Source organism: Dipodomys merriami, unplaced genomic scaffold (genome assembly GCF_024711535.1).
Source record: "Dipodomys merriami isolate MVZ:Mamm:240054 unplaced genomic scaffold, mDipMer1.0.p SCAF_1859, whole genome shotgun sequence".
Lineage (NCBI taxonomy): Eukaryota > Metazoa > Chordata > Mammalia > Rodentia > Heteromyidae > Dipodomys > Dipodomys merriami.
In genome coordinates this window covers 57022-72500 of record NW_027203225.1, presented here as the reverse complement: position 1 = coordinate 72500, position 15479 = coordinate 57022, and the positions used below count along the sequence as shown (strand labels likewise).

The 15479-nt window shown below is 53.1% G+C and overlaps 2 long non-coding RNA genes across 2 annotated transcripts; one reads left to right on the top strand and one right to left on the bottom strand.

Annotated features, from left to right (window-relative positions):
- Positions 1 to 955: 955 nt before the first annotated feature.
- LOC138830202 (uncharacterized) lies at positions 956 to 8336 on the top strand. The gene is made up of 3 exons (XR_011372917.1): positions 956 to 1048; positions 6539 to 6639; positions 7216 to 8336. It is a non-coding gene; the product is annotated as an uncharacterized lncRNA (long non-coding RNA).
- Positions 8337 to 11374: 3038 nt separating this feature from the next.
- Positions 11375 to 13925, bottom strand: LOC138830203 (uncharacterized). Its single transcript, XR_011372918.1, has 2 exons — positions 12295 to 13925; positions 11375 to 11919 (listed from the first exon to the last, which is right to left on the bottom strand). It is a non-coding gene; the product is annotated as an uncharacterized lncRNA (long non-coding RNA).
- Between the last annotated feature and the right edge of the window lie 1554 nt (positions 13926 to 15479).

The following is a 15479-nucleotide window of genomic DNA, read 5'->3' as shown; positions in this document are numbered from 1 at the left end:
AGAGATTCTGTCTGCTGGGGCCTTCCAGCCTCTGGATTCCAAATTTGGAATGTGGGCGGGTTTGGTGCAGGCCGCCTTTGAGTCCAGTAAGATCAGGTGTGAGCAGTTCAAGTGGTCCTGGGGACAGCTGAGCCAGCAGAGCCTTCCGCCCTGGGGCAAGGCCACGCACCAACCTGTGCCAGCCCAGCCCAGCAGGGGTATTTAGGGGTGCAGACGGTCACACCTCTCACCGTGCCTCAAGGGGCAGACCTAGGATCTGAAGAGCTCACCTAGCCTGGGGCCTTTCCTACACTCTGGGCTCACAGTGGCCGGGTGTAGAAGATGTAGAAACAAAGTCAGGAGCCTGTGGCTCACGCCTGTCATCCTAGCTACTCAGAAAGCTGAGATCTAAGGATCACGGTTCAAAGCCAGCCAGGGCAGAAAAGTCCGAAAGACTCTTCTCTCCAATAAACCACCAAAAAGCTAGATGTGGAGCTGTGGCTCAAGTGGTAGAGCACCAGCCTTGAGCAAACAAGCTCAGGATCAGTATCCAGGCCCTGAGTTCAAGCTTTGATACTGACAGAAAGGAGGGAAAAAAAAGAAGATATAGAGAACAGTTGCCGAGTGTCTGTAGAACCTTCAGGAAGGTGGGGGTTTGTGATGAAGAGCTCAGTGCTGAAGGAATAGAACTCTGAGTTCGAATCCTGCCTGCCCCTCGGGTGATTCTATAGGGCTTAGGAAGGGACGTCCTTCCTCCATGGGGTCCAGCCATTTGACCTTGACTGCATCATTTATCCTCTCTGAGCCAGAGTTTCCTGTGGCTAAGACCGGGCTGGGGTGGGGGGTGGGGGGAAGGCAGTTAAGGAGCCTGCTCATTGGCTGATTGGAGTGGGTGATGTAATAATGCAGATAGCCAATAGAAGTGAGCTCCTGGTGACAACCACCAGATCTCTATTACCACGCCCTGTCTGCTGGCAGGACCAGGATGTGTCCCTGCCCAGGACTGAGAGGCAGGATTCAGGACTCAGCCTTCAGCACTTTCAAACCTGGAAGGCCCAAGGCAACTGAGGTGAGCGGATCACTTCCTGGGAGAACCCCCACTCCCCCCAGCCCACAAAAAGGCGTTTGGTCCTATCCCTCAGAGAGGGCCCTGGGGTCATGAGTGCACGTTGATGTAAGAGCAAGTTTCGCTCCGCGCTTCACAGGTCGTCCACGAAGAGATGTCAAGTGAAGCTGAGTGTGGTGGCACACACCTGTAATCCTAGCCAGCCCTGGGGAGGTAGAAGCTAGAGGATGGCGAGTTTGAGGCCAGCCTGAGCTACATAGTGAGTCTCAAAATCCAAACAAAAGTTGTTGGGTTGAACTGAAGGCCGTGGGTCTTGTGAATTCAAGGCCCTTCTTGCTCCTTCTGGGCGAGGCCTTGGGCCAGCTCCTACACCTCCCCTAGAGAGAATTCTAGAGGAGTTGGCCTCAAGGATGGCCACACACTTGGCAATTTATTAGTGCAATTTATAAGCGTCCCGGCTCAGCTCCGGAAACGGGAGGGGGTGAAGTAACAACACTACCCATTTCTTCCCCCCCGCGGCCCACTGTGCTCTGGGGTGGCTTTCCTGTTGTCTGCACTACCCCCACAAAGGCCGCCCCCATTTCTCCCTGTGATCCATCTTTAGAAGAGAAGAAGCCCACAGGATTTTTCATGTTTTTGTGGCGGGAGTAGGGGCAGGGAGAGGGAGCCCGGAACCTCTGAGGAAATCCAGGGGGAACCTCCTCCTCCATCTGGTTTTGTCCACATTTCCCTTTGAATGCGTGGAAGGACTTGCAATCACACCCGGTCCTTTGAAGCTCATGATAGAAGACAGGGATTGCTCCCGCTCTGGCTTTCTGAATTACGAGTCGCCATTAGGCAAGAGGGTCTGGTGATTGCCAAAAATCAAACCCAGGCTGGATGTGGGTAGATGTGTTCAGAAGAAGGGCTCCAATGCTTCATATGGATGGGAAAAAGAAATAAAAAACCACCTCAGGCTAAACACCAGGTGTGGCAGTGCATGCCTGTAATCCTAGCACTTGAGAGATTGAGGATGGAGGAGGAAGAGTTCAAGATTAACTTGGGCCGCTTTGCAAGACCCTGTCTCAAAAAAAACAAACAAAAAAAAATAGAGGAGGGGGAGAGATAGGTATACCTCAGTGGTACAGTGCTTGCCTAGCATATGTGAGTCCCTGGGTTCACAAAAGTAAAACCGAACCAAACAGAAAAAGGACTCAGGCTAGTCTGTGTCCTTCGAGAGCAGGGTCCTGCCGTTGGGCTACCTTCTCTGACCAGCCAGTCCTGTGCCTCGAACCTCCCTGTTAGTCCCTCTCTGGGGACTTCTGCCTCAGCCTGTGACAGTGGCATTGTCATTTTCAAACTCCTCCCTGCCCCCATTTATTTTTTGTCAGTCGTGAGACTTGAACTCAGGACCTGGGCCCTGTCCCCGAGCTTTTTAACTCAAGGCTAGTGCTCTACCACTTGAGCCACAGCACCACTTCCAGTTTTCTGGTGGTTCATTGGAGATAAGAGTCTCTCGGACTTTCTTGCCCCAGCTGGCTTTGAATCTTGATCCTCAGATCTCAGCCTCCTGAGTAGCTAGGATGACATACATGAGCTACCAGCACCCAGCATCAACCCTTTTATAACTAAGAGGAAATTACAGAAACTCACAGAAGTCCTGATCCTTACCCAAAGTTACTGGTAGACATTCCCCACTGATGACCTGCTTCACATGCGTATGATGCATTTCATACAATCAACAGGTCAATTCACCTTTTTTTGTCAGTCCTGGGGATTTGAACTCAAGGGCTGCAGCTTACTAGGCAGGGTTCTACCACTTGATCCACTCTACCAGCTCTGGTTGTTTTGGAAATAAGATCTTTGCTGGTTAGAGATGAGAGTCTCAGGGATTTGTCTTCCAGGGCTGGCCTCAAACCACAGTCCTCAGATCTCAGCCTCCTGTGTAGCTAGAATTATTGGCAGGGGCCACCATGCCCAGCAAGACCTTTCTATTTTATACTTGTGGGTACTGCTCTGGCCCTCTTTTGCCAAAGGAAGCATGTCAGTTTTCTTGACCCTGTCTCTGTGGGATGGGGGCTAAAGGCATCGGGGGAGTGGGCTCTTGTGGGCCCAGGGGGGTATGGACTCGGGTCCTACTTGCAAGCTGAGCTGATGCTTTTCTAGACCATTCCAGTTCAACAACATAGGGGAAACCTGGAGAAACTGAGGCACAGTGAGGAACAATCACTTATTGTCTGGATTGTTGAGCGAAAGATTTATGTAGGCTGAAACCAGAGTTGCCCTGACGTTGACCCCAGTGGTGGGAATAACCTTGAAATAGTGGAGACTCGGCAGTCAACGTTGAACAGAACAAGGTCAGAGGTCAGCCTGGCTCAGACAGGCAGCTCCCCCTTCCTCTCTGAGCCTTGATGTGGTCAGCTATTGAATGGGAGCAAAATACAAAGCACTTTATGTTAGTGTAATGAAGTATCTGAGTTCATCCACAGACTAGGAGAAAAGGTTGATTTGGAGATCACGATTTTTTTTGGATGGGTTCCCCTCCATGATTAGTTGGGACAGGAGGTGTGATAGAGAGAGTAAAACCACTCACTTCCTGGCTAAGAAGCAAAAGAGAGAGAGGTGAGGCTGGAAGCCCCATATTCCCATTCAAGGGCCCAACCTTGGGCCAAGAACCTAAAAGCCTCGCATGAGGCCACGCCTCCCATGAGGCCACGCCCCTTCATGCCTCCACTTCCTCCAGGAGCAAGCCTTTAATGAGTGGCTATTGCTTGGGAAGTGTAATGTTCTCCTTATTTCAGGGCCTTAGAACCAGGCAGGGTGCTCGATCCAGTGTGACTGAGTTGGCTCTGGTGTTTGCCGAGTTCCACTTTATGGTTACATATGTTTTGCTGTGTCTACATGTCTGCTGGGGTAGGGGGCAGGGGGCTGGATATCTAGGGGGGGCTGAATCAGAGTAGACCCTGGCTTAATAAGGATCAGGGAAGGTGGGGGGCAGTGTTCCTGCCTCACCTGGAGCTCCAGCCCGGGTTTCAGGTCCATAAAGCATGCAGGCTACAAAGGCCTTTCTGTGTTTGTGCAAGAGATACTGTTGGCAAGCGCTCCCATGGCTCCCGCAGCGAGTGAAGAGTTACGTCGGCCCTCTTCTAACAAGTGGCACTAAAACATTTTATGAGTCCCTCTGCCTCTCCTGGCCCCTCCCTGCCTCTTCCCCCTCCCCTTGCCCCTCCTCTCCCCCACTGGGTAATTTTCTCTGTTTGGGATTGGACTGGGTGTTTTCTCTCTTTCCCTTTTCTGTCTTCCTGGCACTTTCTCTCATGTTAATTATATTAGTTGCCATGGGAACGGTGACGTCATGGGCACGGGCGCGCTCAGTGACTTCCAAAAGCACAGTTTTATAGCATGGCTCGAAATGTGTTCTATGGCTCGCAGTCTTGTATGGGGGGGGGGGGGGGCAATAGGGCGATCATATACTGGGCACCCTCTGGGCACACTGGTGGAGGTGGAGGAAAGTAGTGAGGATGGAGGGGGCTGCTTGGGGACTCCCCCCAAGCCCCAGTTTTCGGGGACACTTATACCTAAGCCAACATGTGGGATGTCTTGGGTACTATAAAGAATTGTCTCTTAGCCAGACACTGCTGGCTCACGCCTGTAGTACTAGCTACTCAGGAGGCTGAGATCTGAGGATCGCAGTGTGAAGCCATCCCAGGCAGGAAAGTCTGTGAGACTCTTATCTCCAATAAACTACTCAGAGGAAGTGGAAGTAGCACTGTGGCTCAAGTGGTAGAGCACTAGCTTTGAGGACAGAGAGGCTCAGGGACAACACCCAGGCCCTGAGTTCAAGCCCCACAATGGACAAAAAAATTGCCTCTCGGTTTCTAGGAACACTCACTGTCTAATAGTACCCCACCCCATGTGTGTCCTGATTTGGGGGTTCAGAATCCTGGCTGGAGTGCCCACTTAAAAGTGGTTAACAATGCTGGGTGCTGGTGGTTCTTATCTGTCATCCTAGCTACACCAAAGGCTGAGATTTGAGGATTATGGTTCGAAGTCAGCCTGACCAGGAAAGTCTGTAAGACTCTTATCTCCACTGAACCACCAAGAAGCCAGAAGTGGCACTGTGGCTCAAGAAGTAGCTTTACTTTCTGCAAGCTTACAGACAGCACTCAGGCCCTGGGTTTGAACTCCAGGATTGACATTTTAAAAATATGTTAAAAAAGAGTTGCTAAGGGCTGGGAAGGTGGCTCAGTGGTAGAGTGCTTGCCTTGCACACATGAAGCCCTGGGTTCCATTCCTCAGTACCACATACACAGAAAAAGCCAGAAGTAGTGCTGTGGCTCAAGTGGTAGAGTGCTAGCCTTGAGCTAAAAGAAGCTTGGGGACAGTGCTCAGGCTCTGAGTTCAAGCCCCAGGAGTGGCAAAAAAAAAAAAGTTGCTAAATTATATATATATATATATATATATATATATATATATATATATATATATATATATATATTTAAAAGTTACTACTAGAATTTTCTGGGCAGAGGTGCAGGGAAAGGAGGCCAACAGCAAAGATGCCCCGGCCCCAAGATGTTTACAGGTCTGACACTGAGAAGTCTTCAGCTGGAGGCAGAAGCTTGGGAATGTAGGTTCCCAAGGCAGGTCCTGGGGTGGCCAAAGACGGGGAGTGCGCACTGCCCCCAAGTGGACACGGTCCCGTCTGGCTCTGCCCCGTGGGGGGACGTTTGGCTGGGAACGTAGGGGCAGGCGTCCGCCCGGGAAGCTTCCACGCCGGCCCTGGCCGGCTCCAATGTCATGGGCCAACTGTGTTCCCCAAGTGAGTACAGAAAGCAATGCACCGGGCAGGGAGACAGAGAAGAGGGGACATGGAGGCGCACAAAGGTCCCCACAGAGACAGACCACAGACCGGAGAAGTTGGGGGTGTGCTTCTTGTCCACCCCACTCTCTAGAGCCACAGCTCCCCGAGGCTTTGGAGAACTCCTGTCCTGGGGCTGGGGGTGGGGCCGGAGGTCAGGCAGCATTCCACCCCTGACGCTGCCATTTCCAGCTCTCTGGCCAGCAGCCAACAGGAAATTCCTGGAACAAATCTTTCCACTCAGAGTCTTCTTAGAAACGTTCACTTATTTCATTTTTTAATGGATTGGGAAAAAAGAGAGAGAGAAAACAAGAAGCCACCTGGTATACAAGTCTGTGTGTGTGTGTCTAGCGGTGAGTCAGTGGCCAGCCAGGAGGCGGCCCCATGGTGCTCTAGGAGAGCTCTGACCTCACTCACTCTCCCATGACATCACAGGTGTTGCCATGGACACCGGCTGGTTGACCTAAACAGTGAGGGCTGAGCGGGGCAGGAAGGGAGAGGTGGGTGTGACTCGCTTTCTTGGGAAAGCAGCTTGTTGGGAAGTCTGTAAAGTTCCCATTGTGTCTCCCTGTGGCCTCTGGGCACAGTCAGCTGCCCCCCTGCTACTCCACACAAGGTGGCCACTCACCAAGAATGCTTTGTGTACCTACTAGGCCCAAGGTGCTGAGGGCTCAGTTCTGGATGGATGAAGAACAGCAGACACCCGTCCCAGCCCCTCAGAATCTACACCCACAACAAGTACCCAAGCTTCAGTGTGAGTGTGTGAAGACGTTACCTGGTTTAAGTGTGCCGGGGGACGTAATCTAGGAGGGCTTCTCTGTGGAGGCGGCTTTGTAGCCAAGACCCAAAGGAATCAGCCATGTCCAGTGGAAGCAGGTGAAAGTAACAGAAGTGGGGACAGCCACACCAGGCAGAATGACCATTAGGAGCCTGGTGCCGGTGGCTCATGCCTGTCATCCTAGCTACTCAGGAGGCTGAGATCTGAGGATTGTGGTTTGAAGCCAGCCTGGGCAGGAAAAGTCCGTGAGACTCTTATCCAACAAAATGAACCAACAGAAAGCCAGAAGAGGAGCTGTGGCTCAAGTGACAGGGCACCAGCCTTCAGTGAAAATGCTGACAGCACCAGGCCCTGAGTTCAAGCTCTAGGACTGGCACAAAAACAAAAACCCGTCATGGTCCAACCTGACCTGGGCAATAGCTCATGTATCTTTGGAAGAAGAGCAATCTGTGCATCTGTGGTAGGGGGCGAGGGGGAATGTGTCAGACAGACAGAGACAGAGACAGTGTATTGAGACAGAATCTCACCTTTGCTATGTTCATTGGTCCGCAGGCTGTGGAGGCTGGAAAGTCACGTGATCTTTCCATCTACAAACGGGAGACGCAGTGCCGTGACTCAGTGGCAGCGGCTGCTGCTGCTCCCAGTCCCCATCCAAGAGCAGAACGGGCCATGAGACGGCTCAGCTCCGAGAGGGGCAGGAAGGGGACGCGGCCGCGGCGCCCGCTGCGCAGGCTGGGTGACACGCGGCCACCCCGGGCGCGCGAGGCCCACCGAGTCCAGGGCAGAGCCCCGGGCTCCACCCGGCGCCTCTGACCCTCCGGAGCCGACGGGTGCGCTGCAGGCACCGCTGGATCCGGGGCGGTGGCGGCTCCCCGCTCTCCAGCCCCACCGAGAGGTTCTAGACCCGCGCCAGAGACCCGGGCAGCCGGCGACCACATCCGCGGCGACTCATTGGTCGAGGCGGACGTCACGTGCCCAGCTCTGATCCAATGTCTGCCGGCTGAGGGGGAATGCGGAGCTCTGATTGGCCAGTGCTGAGTCCGCCGGCGGCGGCGGCGGCGTGCTGGAGGGAGGATGCGTTGGAGGCACCCGTCCTCGGTGCTCGGTGCTCGGTCCTCCTCTGAGGACAGCGGGTGCTCGCCCGGGGGGACCCGGCCACCGGGAGGACCCGGCCACCGGACGCGCAGAGCGTTTCTTCCATGGATTAGCTTTGCCTAAGCAACGCCAACGGGCAAAGGAGTGAAACACCATCATGTTCAGTCGGTGACAAATTAAGAGTCCCCCCGCCAGGAGCTAAGTCCGTCTGGAGTTCATCACCAAGCGCCCCTCCCCACAAGTACTTCAACTCTGCGCTCAGCACCCGGCTTAACGACCTGCAATGAAGTCAGAGAGTCGTTCATTCAACGGCCAGCTGTGCAATCCTCTGCGAGTCCTGGAAATGAAGGGGTAGACGGACAGGTCAGGGCTGGCTCTTGATCTCTGGGACACAGGCCAGTGCTTTGTGGGAAAGCAAAGGAGCCCCTATTTTTTTTTTAAAAAAAAAAGGTCTGTGACCCCTCTTACCAAGGTGACCTTGAAAGGCAAAGTCCCCGGGTCTAACCTGGGCTTTGAGGTTAGCAAGCTGTGTGACCTGGGGCAGGTTGCTTGGCTTCTCTCTGCTTCTGTGCCAAATAAGAAGGAGACCCTCCAGTCACCGTTCAGTTCTGACACTCTGGTCGTGCTTTCGGGGCACAGGTGGGCTTGAAATGGGGGCACCCTCTTCCACCCACTTGGAGGTTGCCAGGGTCTGCCTGAAAGTCGTCCCCCATACCCCCCTCCTGCAGGACCCCCCCTCCGGGGGTGGAGACTGCTGTACCCCCCACACACACCTTGCAGGGACCCATGACGCACCCCTCTCCACCCCTCTGCACCCCTCCAGCCCCTGGCAGCGTGACAAGCCCCACGTACCTGTGGCATTGCGGTGAGCAGAACCGCACTTGCAGCCGGAAACCGCTTTTTAACTCTGAACCTGGGGCCTGTTGGTGCCCGTCAGGTTCTAGCACTTTCGCTTGTGTGGGCGGACATCAAAGGGAGGGAGGGGTGGGTCTGGCTCTGTGGCTGGTCCACCCTCTGAGCTTCCCGGATGTTCATGCCTGTCCTCTCCTCCTCCTCCTCTTCCTCCCCCTCTCCTCCCTCCTGGCCTGCCTCCCTCTGTCTCTCTGCCCCCACCCCATCTTCCTTGTCCTTTTAACCAGCTCCCGGCTCCTGTGCAGATGTCAGTTCAGCACACAAGCATTCCTTTAGTGGATGCTCACGCCCAGCAACCAGACTGGTGGTGGTGACTGCTTTATTCCTTCCTGGATGCTATCACAAAGTTCCCGAGTCTGGCAAATTTATAAACTACAGAATTGTAGGGCTGCTTGGGTGCCTGCTTTCCTGGTCCAGAGAGGAGGCTGCTGGCTGTGTTCTCGCATCGCAAGAAGGCAGTGTGGTTCCTGCCATCTTACCAGGTCTCCATCCTCACCATCTAATCACCTCCCAATGCACTGGGGACTCAGCTTCAATCCGAATTTGGGATGAGCATAAGTACTCAGAGCCCAGCAATGAGAGAAAAGCAGACTACACTTCAGGGTTGGTCCCTGGGGCTGTTCAGCCGCCTTGCTGGACCGTTTTGGGGCTCTCCATCCCTTCCCTTTCCTCCCCTCTTTGGGAAGTTCATCCTTCAAGCTGGCTCAACCCACTCTGCTCTGCTTTGGACCTGGCACTGAATCCGGCAGGAGAGCTGGGCACCGGTGGCTCAGGCCTGTAATCCTAGCTACTCGGGAGGCTGAGATCTGAGGATGGTGGTTCAAAGGAAAGCCTGTGAGACTCATCTCTAGTTAACCACCCAAAAAGTCAGAAATGGAGATGTGCCTTCAGTAGTAGAGGGCTAGCCTTGAATGATAAAGCTCAGGGACAGCGCCCAGGCTCTGAGCTCAGGCCCCAGCACCAGCACAAAAACAAGGGGGGCCGAGGGGTCAGGGATGAGAGGCTGGCTGAGACTTCTGCTATTCAAACTTTCCTCTTCCTCCTCCATCTCCTTTGTTGTTCCCTCTCCTTCTCCTGTCTCTGCACGTCTGTAATCCCAGCAACTCTGGAAGTAGAGATCAGGAGGATCATGGTTCAAAGCCAGCCTGGGCGGGAAATTAGCTAGGTCTAGTCTCAAGACGCTTGGGGCTGGTGGCTGACACCTATACCTTTAACTACTCAGGAGGTTGAGATCTGAAGATCATGGTTCAAAACTCACCTGGACAGGAGACCTGGGACTGCTAACAGCTGTGACTCAAGTGATAGAGCGCTGACCTTGAGCAAAAGAACCTCAAGTCCTGAGTTCAAACCCCAAGACTGGCCTCCCAAAAATGTCATGGTCCAAGCGAACCTAGGCAATAACTCATGTCTCGTTGGAAGAACAATCTGTGAATCCGTGGAGTGAGTGTGTGTGTGTGTGTGTGAATCTCACCTTTGCAGCCCAGGCTGGCCTCCAACTCAGGATCCTCTGCCCTTAGCCTCCCAAGAGCTTGGATTACAGGCGTGTACCACCAGACCCAGCTCCACCCTTCTTTCAGAGCCACTTAGGCACCCAGTAGCGATATGTATAGAGCAGTGGCTGCCCGTGAAAGGGCTCAGGGCTGAAAGACGGCAGAAAGTTTGCCCTGCTCTTCCCTGAGCTCCCAGCCTGGAGGCAGAATGTCCCGATAAACAAGCAGAAGGAGAAAGTGCAGGCTGAGTGCTCGGTTAAGGATGGGATGCCCTGGTTAATTCCTCTGTGCTGGGGCCTGGGGCACAGTGCATGGAGGTCAGCGGGAGCTTGGGCCCACCCTAATGTGCTGGGATTACAGGCAAGCGCCCCGGGGACCGGCTCACGTGGAGACTTGTGTGGACAGGATTCCAAGCCTGCAATACTCTTAGTTCCTCCGGGATGGTACAGAAGAAGCCCAGGAGAGGAAACGGGCTGGGTGTGCACGCAGACGTTGAGAAGCTGTGGAGCTGCAGCCGGGTGTTGGCGCTGTGACCTTGGAAGAGTCCCTTACAGCCCCCCTGAGCCCAGGTTTCCTCATCATCAGAACGGCAGTGTTCAACGCGCCCGCAGGGTGGAAATGGCCGCCCGGAAGGCCCGCAGATGGGCTTCAGCCCCAGAAACTCGGGCCGGTGAGTGGCCTGTTGTGCACAGGACCACCCCGCCCTTTGAGTCCCCAGGGCAGGGTCTGGACCCCTCCTTGTAGTTCCAGCCACAGCTACTGGGGGCTCACCTGCACACCCAGGAAATCTTTGACCCAGGGTGCCAAGGGGTGGGGAAATTCAAGCCCAGAGTTTTCTGGAAGTTTTGAGGTGGGGTCTGTTCCCTTCCAGGGAAAGTGGCTTCATTCCCCTCCAATTTACTGGGGGGAGGAGGGGCTGTCAGAAGGGCACATTTGCATTTTAAAGGAATAACTTGCTACCTGTAATCCCAGCTATTCAGGAGGCTGAGATCTGAGGATCGCAGTTCAAAGTCCAGGAGAGTCATTCCATGAACCACCAGAAAACGGGAAGTGGAGCTGTGGCTCAAAGTGGTAGAGCGCCAGCCTTGAGTGAAAAGAGCTCAGGGACAGCGCCCAGACCTTTCCTTCAAAGCCCCACAACTGACAAAAGGGTACTGTGTGTTAGGTTTTTAAAAAGAGGTGACCGAGTAAGAACTGAAACTGCACCACGCACGTGGTATTCAGGTAAGGGGTTTATTCAGTAGACCTGCTGGGACCAGGCAAGGTTGGCACTCCACGCGGCTGGCAAAAGAAAAAAAGAGGGCGGTCTGGCGGCGGTTTAGGCCTTATATAGGGTAGGGGGCGGGGAAGGGTGTGTCCAGGTAAAGGGAAGTGGGATCAGGTGGGAGAAAGGTGTGGCCACATCAGGTTAGGATGTGACCTCAGCAGATGCGGACGTGACCTCTTCCAGGTATCCCAGTTGCCTAGGTAACGCTCAGCAGATGCGGACGTGACCTCTTCCAGGTATCCCAGTTGCCTAGGTAACGCAGGTACTGGGCGAGGTCTGTTCGTCGTCCAGGAATGGACCTTACATTCCAGCCTTTTGATAATTATGAAAAAGGGCGAAGACTCTCTCTGGCTACTTCCTGCTGGCAAGGGGCGTCGTAGGGGTAAAAGGCTGGGATGTGGTCCATGCTGGGAGAAGGCAGCAGGCTGCAGCTGTCACTTGGGTGTTGATTCCTCGATGAAGTCTGGAGGAGGCGAGTCTGTTGGACGGAGTCTGGAGAAGTTTCATGAGGCATTGACGGAAACCTGAACAAATGGAAACTCTGACAATTTTTAAACCTAGAATGGCTAGCCTTTGAGAGGGAACCTAGAGGGGAGGGTCCCCGGGACCCAGCCTGCGTCACACTCTTCAGGGCACAAGCCAAAAAGTAGAGTCAGTCTGGTGAGTGAATAAGAGCTGACCAGGCAGAAGCGGCGTCCCGACTTCCCCCAGAGCCCTCTAGAGAGAAATGGCCAAGCCCCCAAAGCCAAGCGTCCTCGGCTTCAGAGGTGACCGGCCTTTCAGCTAAAGGCCGTAGGAGCTCTCTGGCGTGGCGCCACGTCTGGACAGAGACTGAGTGACAGAGAGCCGTAGAGTAGTTTCACTCACCAGAGTAGAGAAGTGGTGTGGACGTGGATGTGAAGGCCAGAAATGGTATTGGTGAAAAATCTCGCATGGTGTCAAGGCACTTTGGTTCACACAAAAGGGGTAGTTATTGGGTAGATGAAAAGAACACCATGCGCTATTCAGGCAGGAAAAGAAGTTACTGAACTGTAGTCCCACCCAGCATGGTGGAGAAGCATGGCTGAAAAAGGAAAGGGGGGGGAAGAGAGGTGACCTAGTAGGAGGTGACTGCTTCCTGGTCTGCCAGTTCCATGATGTCTGCAAGAAGTGAGTCTCTTCGATGAAGTCTGGAGGAAGTCTTCTCAGGCAGGGGGCTGAACAAAGATGAAAAGCAAATATATTACTGGAAAGAAAAGATTGGATGTCCATGGCTTGGAGGTGACCTAAGGGATGAGGTAGTGAGGTCTTTGGGGAGGAGAGCAATTAGCTCAGTGTTACTCACCCGGATCTTCAGGGATGCGAGATAGCCTTACCTTGGTAGGCCCAAGGGGGGAACAGGTGTACCTCGAAGTCAGTGTTGGCATAGAAGGGGCAGGAGCAGGAGACCTTTTTATTCTTGACAGGTGAATCCACTGTGGCTGTCCCTTGAGCTTGACTGCTGTGGGGGTGGTCAGCAGAACCTGGTGAGGGCCTGTCCACTTAGGGTGTAAACCAGATGGATTAAGGGTCTTGAGAAACACTTGATCACCAGGCAAAATTGGGGGAGTGGGAAAGGGGCCTTGATGAGGCTGAGGGAGACACTGGTCAGCATGTTGGCGCAGCATGTGCCTAAGAAAGGTTAGGACGGGAAGGTAGTCTATTAGTGGAGTTTTGGTATTGTCAGTAGGGAAATTACCTAGGAGAAAAGGTCTTCCATACATTAACTCAAAGGGGCTGAGGAAAGTAGGGCTGCGGGGAGAAACACGTAAGCGGGTGAGCGCCAGGGGTAACAGTTCTGGCCAGGATTGTTGGAGCTCTAGAGAAAGTTTAGTAAGTTGTGTCTTAAGGAGCGCATTAGCTCTTTCAACCTTTCCAGAAGACTGAGGCCTATAAGGAATGTGAAGATTCCACTGGATGTTTAGAGAGGATGCCACCTGTTGGGTCACTTTGGAGATGAAAGCAGGTCCATTGTCAGATTGAAGTGACCTGGGTAAGCCAAACCTAGGAATAATTTCTTTAATAAGGACAGAGGCAACTGTGTCAGCTGTCTCCGACGTTGTGGGATAGGCTTCAATCCATCCTGAAAAGGTATCAACCATAGTTAGAAGGTATTTGAGCCGCTTACATCTGGGCATGTGAGTGAAGTCTATCTGCCAGTCTTCCCCTGGGGTGTGTCCCCGTGCTTGGTGTGTGGGGAATGCAGCTGGTCGGAGACCACCCTGTGAGGAAGTAAGAGAACACGTGGGGCAGGCTTGGGTAATAGCCTTTAGTCGAGTAGTTAGGCTAGGGCAATGGATTAAAGGTTTAAGAAGGTGGGAGAGAGGCTTGTATCCAATATGCAGCGCCTGGTGAACCTGGGAAAGAAAGCTGTCTGCTTGTGTCTCAGGAAGAACAACTCGTCCTTCCAGAGACCACCATCCCTGTGCTTCCTGGGAGGCTCCCTGGTGCATAAGTTCCTCGATCTCCTGTGGGGTATAAGAGGGTTGAATTGAAGGCAATACCAGAAGCAAGGGAGCTGGAAGTTGTCCCTGGAGTTGTCTCTGGGCTGCTAGCTTTGCCTCCCGGTCTGCTTTTGAATTGCCGACTGTAATGGCATCCAATCCTGTCTGGTGTCCTCTGCAGTGGATGACCGCAACCTGTTGGGGAAGGGAAGCAGCTTCTAATAGTTTAAGAATAAGTGAGGCATTAGTTATGGGAGTCCCTTTGGTGGTCAGGAAGCCACGTTCCTTCCAAATTGCTGCATGAGAATGGAGAATATGATAGGCATATTTTGAGTCTGTATAAATATTGATCTTCCGGCCCTTGGCTAGAATTAAGGCCCTAGTTAAAGCTATAAGTTCTGCCTTTTGTGAGGTAGTGCTAGGGGGCAGAGGGCTGCTTTCAAGAATGGTAGAGTTATTAACGATGGCATAGCCCGCAACTCGGCTTCCTGAAGAGGTAGATGTGGAACTGCCATCGATGTACCAGGTGTCTTCTGGGTCAGGAAGAGGAGTTTCCGAGATACCTGTAAAATGGGGTGTGAATTCCTCCAAGGTCTCTGTACAGGAATGGGAAAGAGGGTTAGAATTGGATGGAAGCAAGGTGGCTGGATTGAGCGGGGAGCAGCTTTCCAGTGAAAAGTCAGGGTTTTGAATAAAAGTAACATGAAACAGCTGTAGGCGGGAAGGGGAAAGGGAAGACAGGGATTTATGAGACAAAAGGTCCTTTAGTCTGTGGGGAGAGCGAATGGTAGTGGGTTGGCCAAAAGTGAGTTTTGTGCTCTCCTGTGCCAAGGTGGCTGCTGCGGCCAAAGCTCGGAGACATGCTGGCCAGCCTTTTACCGTTGGGTCTAGCTGCTTTGAGAGGTAGGCCACAGGTCTAAATGAGGGGCCTGACATTTGTCCAAGAACCCCAAGGCCAATTCCCCACTTCTCAGTGACATAGAGTATAAAGGGTTCCTTGAGGTTAGGTAGAGCCAGTGCTGGAGCCCGAAGAAGCGCTTGCTTCAGAACTTTAAATGGGGTGTCAATGGGCTTTGTGGGGTCTGGCGGCTCCAGTAGGGAACCTTTGGATGCCTCATAAAGAGGTTTGGCCAATGTAGCAAAACCGGGTATCCAAATACGAAGGAAGCCTGCAAGTCCCAGGAAAGACAGAATGTCCTCCTTGGTCTGTGGGACAGAGAGAGACTCAATGTAGGCTTTTCTATCAAGGGTAATTCTTCTCTCTGTAGGAGTTATGGACAAACCCAAGTATGTTACCTCTGACTTTGCTATCTGGGCCTTTGAAGGAGAGACTCTATATCCTTTTGTCAACAGGAAGTTGAGGAGGTCAGCTGTATGTTGGCGAGCCAACTCAAAGGAAGGGCTGCAAAGCAAAAGATCATCCACATACTGGAGAACAATGCTAGGAGACACCTGAAGAGAAAGGAGATCCTTTGATAAAGCCTGTCCAAAGAAATGGGGACTGTCTCGAAACCCTTGAGGGAGGACCGTCCAGGTCAGCTGTTGTGCCCTTGAAGTGTCTGGGTCCACCCAAGTAAAAGCAAAGAAATC